Source organism: Macadamia integrifolia, unplaced genomic scaffold (genome assembly GCF_013358625.1).
Source record: "Macadamia integrifolia cultivar HAES 741 unplaced genomic scaffold, SCU_Mint_v3 scaffold810, whole genome shotgun sequence".
NCBI lineage: Eukaryota > Viridiplantae > Streptophyta > Magnoliopsida > Proteales > Proteaceae > Macadamia > Macadamia integrifolia.
Genome location: NW_024870543.1, coordinates 120177 through 129971, shown reverse-complemented (window position 1 = coordinate 129971; position 9795 = coordinate 120177). Strand labels below are relative to the sequence as shown.

Here is a 9795-nt window from a genome sequence, read left to right as displayed (position 1 = left end):
GCAGGATGACATTGCCATTCCAACACTTAGATAAAGATGGGATCTTCAGGTTAGACACTTGTTAAATGTCAGTGGCCAACTCAGCTGTATGTCCCACTTAGGACTATTCTTCTTGTAACAGGAGTAGTTAAGATGCACTCGACCAAAGTCATGCAAAACAAGAGAATTTTATTAGTTTTATTATTTTTCTCATTAAGGGGACCAGGAAATTTGCAGATCCTGCTAGATGCCCCACCTAAGAAGCAGCCCATGGCAGATTCACGTACTATCAAGGTTGGAGAACCCACAAGCCACAACTCTAGGATTTTGTCTTTCACTTCTTTGGACCCAGAAATAAAAATTTTAAAAAGTCAAAAGAACAAAAGTTACCATAAAAGCTTTATTGGCTTAGTCAAGCCCATAAACAAATCATGCTTTGCTCTTGGACTCTATTGAAAGTCATATTTCGTGTTAACCCAAAGGTACAGAATCCCCCCTTCCCTACTAAATGGGATCAATTGAACAAATCATGATTTACCCTTAGACTCTATTTAAAGTCATATTCCGTGTTTAACCCAAAGGTACAAAATCCCAACTCCCCTCCCAAAAAAAAAAAAAATCCGAGGGTAAAGTAGAAAAGTATCTAAGTCAAGGCACTTTTATCATACTTACACCTTGTAAACTCTGTCGTAGAGAAGCAATTTCTCTAATAAACATACATAATTTCATAGTAATATCATCTTCAATGCTGCAAGAAAAGAAAACAGAATATTAATCATGCAGTCTTATCACTAAGAATTCCACCAATAAAGAGGAAATCTTTCACAAAATGATCATAAAGTGAACACACAACCTTAATCATGCACTCTTATAGCTATAGGGTATTATGGTGTACTACAATGTCCTCTACAATGAGTTTCTCTGGTTTATCTGAAAGGTAAAGTAGTTCACAATCCTGTAGCACACGAGTTAATGAACAAGAACAAAGCATGGTCAAGTTAGCATATGCAAAGAATTTACAAATATTTCACAACTGTCTTTTGATCACACCACACTTTATTGGTGCTAAAAGGATACACTATGACTATTATTATTCGTTCTATGCTGACCCCCAGCCTGCCAGTCTTGCTCTAAAACTATAAGTTCTCATCCTCTCTGGTCATATCATAATTATGGTTCAAAGTCTTGTCGAGATCTCGGTTATTTCGTGATTTTTTTTTTGCCTAGACGAGATAGGCTACGAAATACACTTTGTACATCGTCTCGGTCGAAATCTCAGTATCTTGGCCGAGATATCGGTATTACCTCGGCGAGATACCGAAATGTTACATTGTCAAGGTTTATAAATACCTCATTTCGGTGCTGTCTTGGTGAAATCTCAGTTCCATCTTGCATTTTGAATACAAAGTCACCCTATTGGCCTCTTATTAGCCACATTATCACACATATTGCCTTCAAAATCACTCCTACAACAAGATCTATACATCCAAGCTAAAGAAAAGGTAAAGTTCTTTCTCCAAAATCATATATTTTTTTTTTAAATAGTATATAAATACATGTTGGATGGGGCTAGATTTTTTATATGTTAGACATTAGAGGCCGATCTATGACATCACGGAGTTGAAATATTTTTTTGATACATAAAATTTTTTTTTTCTGGTTTAAAAATGCATTTTCTATTAACATAAATTGTTACATTTTATGGTAAATATACCTTTGATGTAAGTCAATTATATATATATATATAATACTCACCATTGGCCGTTCTACGAGTCTATCGGAGTGAATTTTTTTTTAGTCAGTAATTATTTATTTTAATTTAAAAAAAATAGAAAAATAGATTAATAATTAAAAAATATTTTAAAAAATAGGAAATATTATTCTGCTTTGATATTAAAAATAAAAGAAAAATAAGAGATTAATATTAAAGTGTTTTGAAGCATATATTATGCTTGTAATGTTATACCATATTCTCTAGAATAGTTCAACGGTTGCTGCCAAACAAGGGTGCAACTCTAAAACAATGTCATGATCTAATATTTTTGTAAATTTCTGTTTTAAGCATGTTTATTAACCTTAAAACAAGCTACCCACCAAGTTTCAGGTCAAAATATGGCCGTTTGACCACCGAAACAGTCAACCGAGTAAAAACAAAAAGAAAATACACCAAATCGTAGAGATCTCAACGAGCTGGTGATTTTAACACATCGAAACATAGAAACGAAATAAGATTTCGAACCTTGATCACAATACAATATTCCAAAATAAAGACGAGTGATAGTCTTTCAAGGTTCAACAATTTATTAAGATAAAAGAAAATATATTTATTAAAATATAAAATAAAAGATCAACCATTTTATATCCACATCAAGAGCACTCCACTGCTTTCTTGCTAGCTACCATGGCAACACACTTTTCACTACTTGTTTCATTATATTATTCTTTCATTGAGCCTCCAATTTGTAATTTCTCATCTTCCTTAAGAAATCATTACGTTTTTCCTCCTTGAAAAGTTTTCCACCACTTGACTAAAAGATCTTAAGTAGTGAGAAAATAACAAGGTGTTAGGCAATTAAAACTTAAAAGTGTCCTCCCTTGCCAACCCCTCTTCCCTAACCCTATTTCACCTAATGTCTTCTTCATCTCTAGCGGTATCCACCATCGACATCCCTCCCTCCCTTCTCCCCTGCTTCCTCTGCCTTCCCCCCTCCCCCTACCGATGTGCTTATCCCTGTTCTCCCTACCCCTGCTCTCCCCCCTCCCATCCCTCCTCCACCCTACCCTGCTACTACCTCTGGCCCCAGCCCCTTGACCCTTCTAGACCCCCTCCTATTCCCAAAACTTGGGCAAATGTTGCCTTCTCTTGCACCCACCCTTCGCGTGAGGGCCTCCCCCTCTCCTTTATTCCCCCCACTCCTTACTCTTTGATTGGCCTCAATCCGGCAAGTTCCTTGGATTCCAAGATCGCGAAATGGAAGATTTGCATCATTAATACTTCTTAGGTAAGCGTCCTCCGTTCCCCATCGTCAAGGCATTTCTTTCTCAGCAATGGAGTGCATTGGGCATGTTGACTATGTTCCTTTTGGATAATAAAATTTTCATTTTTAACTTTACTGATGAAAAAGATAAGAATTTACCCTTGAAGGTGCACCCTGGTTGGTTGGGAAGAAAGCCATATTCCTCAGGCAATGGGATCAACATCTCTCCCTTAGCAAGATTAACTTCAAAACCATCCCGGTTTGGGTTTCCCTACCAAATTTCCCCCTTCACTTCTGGTGTGCACAAGGCTAAGCATACTTTTATATTCTAAGCATACTTTTATATTCAGATCATAGAACCATGCTCTAAGATCGTTTGGCGTTTACTGAAATTTGTACAAAAATTTCTGTTGAAGTATCCTCCAAGCTCTGTTGCTATACATGATGAAGATGGCCTCTCCTCTCAAGCTGTGCACTACAACTGGATGCCTCTACTGTGTACTTACTGCCAATCCTTTGGCCATAGCTCAATTATTTGTGCCCCCAAGAATTCCCCTTTAATTTTCGGCCCCGGCTCCTTCTTTTCCCTTTGACACCATTACTACTACAGTTGCTTTTGATACCACTACTTCTTCTGTTGATCCTGGTGCCAATGCTTCTTCAATTGACCTCGGTGTCGTTGCCTCGCTAGTAGTGTCCCCTGTTTATGGTAGACCTCACTATCGTGCCCCCACGGCAACTGTAGTCAATGGCTCTGCCTAGTCACTCTACTAACCTTAGCTCCTTAAATCGAACTTCATTTGGTCCACTATTCCGGGCCTAGACTCCTCTTGGGACTGGCATGACATCCTCAGCTTATGGCCCTTAGCTTTAAAGGCTATCATATACTCCATTGGGAATGGTGAATCTGCTTCTCTGTGGCTTGACCCAGGACTATTTATTCCTCAGGGTTAGACTGGCTAGCTTCTGTCTCCTCCATCCTCCTTAATAAAGGATGGGCCCCCTCCCCTCCACCCTTCTTTGACTAGCATCTAGACATCTCTTCCTCCTCTCCTCCCCGTACATAGAGAGGGAGGATTTTATTGTTTGGAATCCTTCTATAATGTTCAACTTATCCTCTGCCTAAAACTTTGCTAGGTCTAAAGCCCGGCTAGCCCTTTGGCGTAAAGTCTTCTGGTTCAATGGCCACACTTCCTGCCACAGCTTTATAGCCTGGCAGGCTCTCACCAATAGCCTCCCTACCTAGGCTTTTCTCATCTATCGCCACATCCAGGTCTCCACTGCTTACTGCCTTTGCTGGAGAGGAACTGAGGATGTTGTGATCATCTTTTCTTCTCCTGGCCCTTCTCCTCCACCACTTGGAAGGAAGTTATTTCCCATTGTTGGCCCTCTAGTAGAAGAGCCCTCCCTCTCAAAAGGGACTGGCTTTAGATTGATATGACCTTCCACAGAGTTAGCATTGGTGATTCCGTTGGTAAGCTTGTTTTTTGCGCCACCATCAACCACCTGTGGATGGAGAGGAACTTTCGTAAATGGATGTCCAACTTCCGCTCCCTTGATAGGATTTGGAATACCATCTTCTTCGATGTCTCCACCAAACTTGATGGCCTTCCTCACCGCCAGGTCACTAGCTCCCCAAGGAACAGGCTTATTATTGCTTCCTGGGGCCTCCCCTCTTCCATCATCCCCCATCACCCCTTGAGGGCTTGTATCCACTAGCTGTTGTCCCCCTTTTTGATTGGGTTTGCTCCGTTGGTTGGCTTTGTGCTTCCCCACCCCCCCTTCTTCCCCTTGTATATTTCTCTCCTTGGATTTATATACTTTTATTCATCCACAAAAATAAAACTTAAAGGGAAACACAATTACTGGTATGTAAAGTAAGAAGATGATATTTAAGGGCAAATAATTTGAAAGAAGACCAAATTAATGAAACCACCACCATTAACAGAAGTCAAAGTTATATTATTTAAATACCTTGTATATGCACTCCAGGATGTCTATTATAGCTCCAAAGTATCCAACATTATAAATAGGGAGTGCAAGATTCAAATATCCAAAATTCCCTGGATTTGCAGCAAAACTCCGATAGTATGTCTTACATGTACCACTTTTACTTGACGGACCCTGAAGGTCCTGAACACAAGCATGAAACACACCTGGTCATCATATTTACAATGAAATAAAGCGAATGAAACATGGTTTAAAAGTATCTCCGATACAATATGATACCCCTCCGACACGTATCTTAAATTTAACCGACAGATATGACGACCGATACCGATACTTTAATCCTTGATCTTTCACATATCTTATAGTATCTCTGATACGATACGATACCCTCCGATACTTATCTTAAATTTAGCCAATCGATATGGCGACCAATACTATGAATTTCAAGAGGAATTGAGCATCACAGACTAACTTGCAAATTAGCAATAAAAAAGTTGAATGCAAGACAGATTTATTGCAGTTAATCAAGTGGAAAGAGGTCAAATGCATGAAATCAACCTTTATTGTCTGTAAACTTGAAGACTGAAGTCAGATCTTTATGTACATAGAGTAACAAACAAAGCTGTTCATATTTTTTAGCTTTGTATCTGCCATATCTGAATCAGTTATCTCTTGGAAGTTGGTAAGGCAACTACCCCCCCAAAAAAAATATGATGTACATCTCCAGATGTAAACAGTACAAATTGCATGTACTGTGGATTATATATGTGGATATTTCTTAGCCCGGGAGCAAGGTTTTCTCACTTTTCTAATAGTGGTCTTCTCTAGCTCTTCTTACTTTTGTTATCTGGTCCATGTGGACCACTTAGGCATAGAGAGACAAGGAAAATGAAAGACTGGGCAAAGATTCTGATCCAAGAACTTTCTGTACAGATATCTAACAAAGAAGCACGTGGATATTCTAAACTCGAGCACAGAAATATTAACAGTCCAATTGAAACTTCAAATTGTTTGGCATTGATTACAGGAAGAATTTTCAATATCTATACCAATAACAACCCAACCAAAACAGTAGTGTTTTAAGATTGAATTTCAGTTAGTTACTACTATACTGTTTGCACACTAATAAGGATAGGTTGTCAAGCATATTACAGAGTTTTCATAGTATTCAATTTGGAAAAAAGAAAAGACTTCGAATCAAGAAAAATAAGTGTTTACCATTCGGGAATCCAACAGTCCTTTTTCAGTTGTCATACTGACTCCATTATAGTATCAACTCTTGTGGGCTTGCACCTCAGCTGCTTTATTTATTTCATCTCCAGAGAACATTGAAAACTTAATACTCTTTCTACAGCAAAACAACAACAGCAACAAAAAATTAAAAAAAGATGAACAGAAATCATCAATGAAACAAAATCATTAACAACAACGAAGCAAATCGTCACATTTTCCGGGACCGACATCTTCAATGTAAGGCTCCTCTGAGAACTGCATTCGATCTTGTTGGACATTCACCATGTCTTCTCTACGGATTGCAGAAAGACATGTAAAAACAATGGCAGCAATGAGGGAGACAAATTTCAAAACTGTAAAACCGCACACCATATAATGGCATTTGTGTTACCACAGCACTGCAGTTAATGACTAACTGGGGTTGTAATGGGAAAAGATGCAAATGTACCAACAGTTGGGAAGTTGAGGGAGACCACTTTAACTCAAAAAAAAAATTAGGGTTTATCTCAGAAAAGAATTAGGATTTTCTCAGACTAGAGAAAAACTTTGAATTATAGAACTGGAAGTTTGTAATTCTTCGATGTAAGATAATTCGTTTCTCATTTCTATTTGGTCAATAGACTCAACACCGAGTCACTGACACAAGTGGCCTGATAGCGGCAAACTCCGACTCATTGACTCAGTGTTTGAGATTGACGATATGGGGCTTTTACATTAGGCTGTGTTTGGAGAACAGAAAATTCATCATCTCACTCAGTCTCACCCTTGCCGCAGGATGGAAAGATGATGGAAGAATCTTCCGGGAACATCTTCTGTAACTAGGGCCCCCACTTTCTCTTTTTCTCCCCCCCCCCAAAACTCTCTCTACATCTCCCGCTCCAGTACTCTCCCCTGCTATGATTACATTCCACACAGCTTGTTTGTCCTGCAATCTTTTTGCTACCCCGTGTGCGAACCTGGTGAAGATTTTCACCCCCTCAAACCTATCATTATCTCTGCCATTCAAGACCCCAAGATCCCTGCCCTCTCTCTCCTTCTCTCGCTCTCTTTCTTTCTCACTCATACACACAGACGCACAGATCCCATTTTTTAGAAACTAATAAAAAGGAAACAAATTCTTAGCTATCCAATACAATCTAGCCTATATCTCTTTAAAACAGAATTAGAAACTAATTAAAGCAAAATCTTCTTGAAGGAGTCCTTCCCACACAAGGCCATATGTGCCCACAGATCTGATAAAATCTGTTTGGAGAGCTATAGCCCAAGTGTTGTCAGAATATGGCCCAAATACACTGGTTTCTCATGAGCCTCCATCGATCTACATTAGATGAGATAGGAAAACAAGGATTTAGCACCAAAGTGACCACTAGGATCAAGGGGGCACACTGAAAGATTGTTTATTTTAATCAGAAAATAAAATGCCCTATGCTGCTAAGAGACTGGTTGCCTTCACCATGGGATGTTGAGTGCTTCACTCATGTCAACCCCATGGGTCGGATGCCAATTGGGGCACTCAAGCGGAGTCAAACCTATCTCGATTCACACAAGAAAATAAAATGTCCTGTACTGCTAAGAGATTGCTTGCCTATTGAATGGATGGTAAGTGCTCAGCTTCGCATTCAACCTCACCGTTGGGATGCCAAGTTGTTCACTCGAGTCTATCTTATGCATTCAAACAAGCCAGTCAGCCATATTCACCCTAATTTTTGCCAGCCCAATTAGCTATGATGTGGGAAACGGAAGAAAGCCAGATTCATAGAAGATTTATATTAAGTAAACATTCCATTTCCAACAGATTCCCAACATTCTTTTCCTTGTCTAGATTCACAAGATCTCATAGGAGTATGATATCCTAGTCTAATGTAGGTTTATCCCAAAATGGCACCTAATAGTTGATGATGATTTCATTTAAGAGAAAGAAAATGGCAGATGCATCAACCATATAATTATCATAACTTAAACAACCCAATAACCGCCACCTTTCTACTAGCCAATAAAAATCAGACAATAGCCCAATTGTTGCTAAACATAGAGATAGCCACATCAAGATACTTCTGAAAGTAATTATAGTTCACAATGCAGAAAAATAAGAGTGGAAATGGGACATGATGCAGATACATTGAACAGATCGTAGAAGTTTCTTAGAATCTTAGCACAATAAACTGATTACTATAGTCCATTAAACCTCACAGTGATCATTACATTGTGGAACTCTGAAAAATGGAAACAATATCCAAAAACCCAAGGACAGAAAAATTCGGGTCAGATGATTGGTAACTGGAATTACTCACCAGTAAGGCAGTAACTCTGACTCGCCACACCAAAAATCAGATTTTTCAATGCATTGGCAGTACCTACAGCAAGCCATTGAATTTTACTATAACTATTTTCCTTGGGATAATAAAAACTATATCTCCACCATGAAAAATCTGTGTAAATCTGAATGAGTTTAACCTAAAGACCATATATTTTTGATGAAATAGAGGCATCTACCACTTCTAAGACTCCTCAACTGTAATTGCAACCAGTGCTTATTCATATTGACATTGTTCCTTATCATCCTCACATATGACTTCTTTTACAGCCATCCATAATTCATCTGCAATAGCTCTGAAAATATGATAAATTTTCCCATTGGAAGTTTATTGTGAATATAATTCCAAATGAAACACATTGAACACAGAAAGATCAAATTCCTTCATATGCATCAGATTCTTAGAATTCTTAAATTTTTGCAACAAAGATACATCTACGATAATCTCAAAGTCAGAATTTGTCTTCCCTATTTTCGCAGGGATAAATTGCAAGTAAAATCCCCTTAAAGTTTATTAACATACCATAATTCCCTCCTATTTTCACAGGGATAAAATGCAAATAAAAAATCCCCTTAAAGTTATTGACATACCACAGATTATGCTCAGATGATAATTGGAAATTTACTAGAAAAAAGAAGTTGAAATGCAAATGTGGTTAAGAAGATTCGCTCATGTATAAGGGGGAAAATATCACGGCACTATTGTATAGTGATTCGAAAGGCTTATGGAATTTCCAACTGTGTTGGGCAAGCAAAATACTAGAACTAGATCTAAAAAAATATCTGCACAATGAAATAAGCAAATCCTCAAAGTCCAGCTCTAAAACTTTATTGGTGCTAAGAGGATACACTATGACTATTATTATTCCCAGCCTGGCAGTTCGGCTCTAAAACTATAAATTCTCATCCTCCCTGGTCATATCATATGACAATATTCCAAAATAAAGACAAGTGATAGACTTTCAAGGTTCAAAGATCTATCAAGCCAAAAGAAAATATATTTATTAACTAAAATATAAAGTAAAAGTTCAACCATTTTTATATCCACATCAAGAGCACTCCACTGCTTTCTTACTAGCTACCATGGCAACACACTTTTCACCACTTTTTCATCATATTATTCTTTCGTTGAGCCTCCAATTTGGAATTTCTCATCTTCCTCAAGAAATCTTTATGTTTTTCCTCCTTGAAAAGTTTTCCACCACGCGACTGTTAAAAGATCTTAAGTAGTGAGAAAATAGCAATGTGTTAAGAAATTAAGACTTAACAGGGTCCTCCCCTGCCAACCCCTCTTCCCTAACCCTATTTCACCTGATCTCTCAAGCTGTTCTTTACGACTAG

At 38.2% G+C, this 9795-nt stretch overlaps 1 long non-coding RNA gene across 5 annotated transcripts in view; it reads right to left on the bottom strand.

The window, feature by feature from the left end:
- Window positions 1-430: 430 nt before the first annotated feature.
- Window positions 431-9795, bottom strand: part of LOC122070033 — a 44408-nt gene continuing 35043 nt past the window's right edge. For 3 of the 5 annotated variants that reach the window (XR_006137641.1, XR_006137640.1, XR_006137638.1), the window contains 4 exons: window positions 8634-8739; window positions 6353-8494; window positions 6126-6255; window positions 431-727 (listed from right to left, as the gene is read on the bottom strand). This is a non-coding gene — a long non-coding RNA (uncharacterized LOC122070033). The remainder of the gene's footprint in view (window positions 728-6125; window positions 6256-6352; window positions 8495-8633; window positions 8740-9795) is intronic. The other 2 variants (XR_006137639.1, XR_006137642.1) reach the window with 2 other exon arrangements.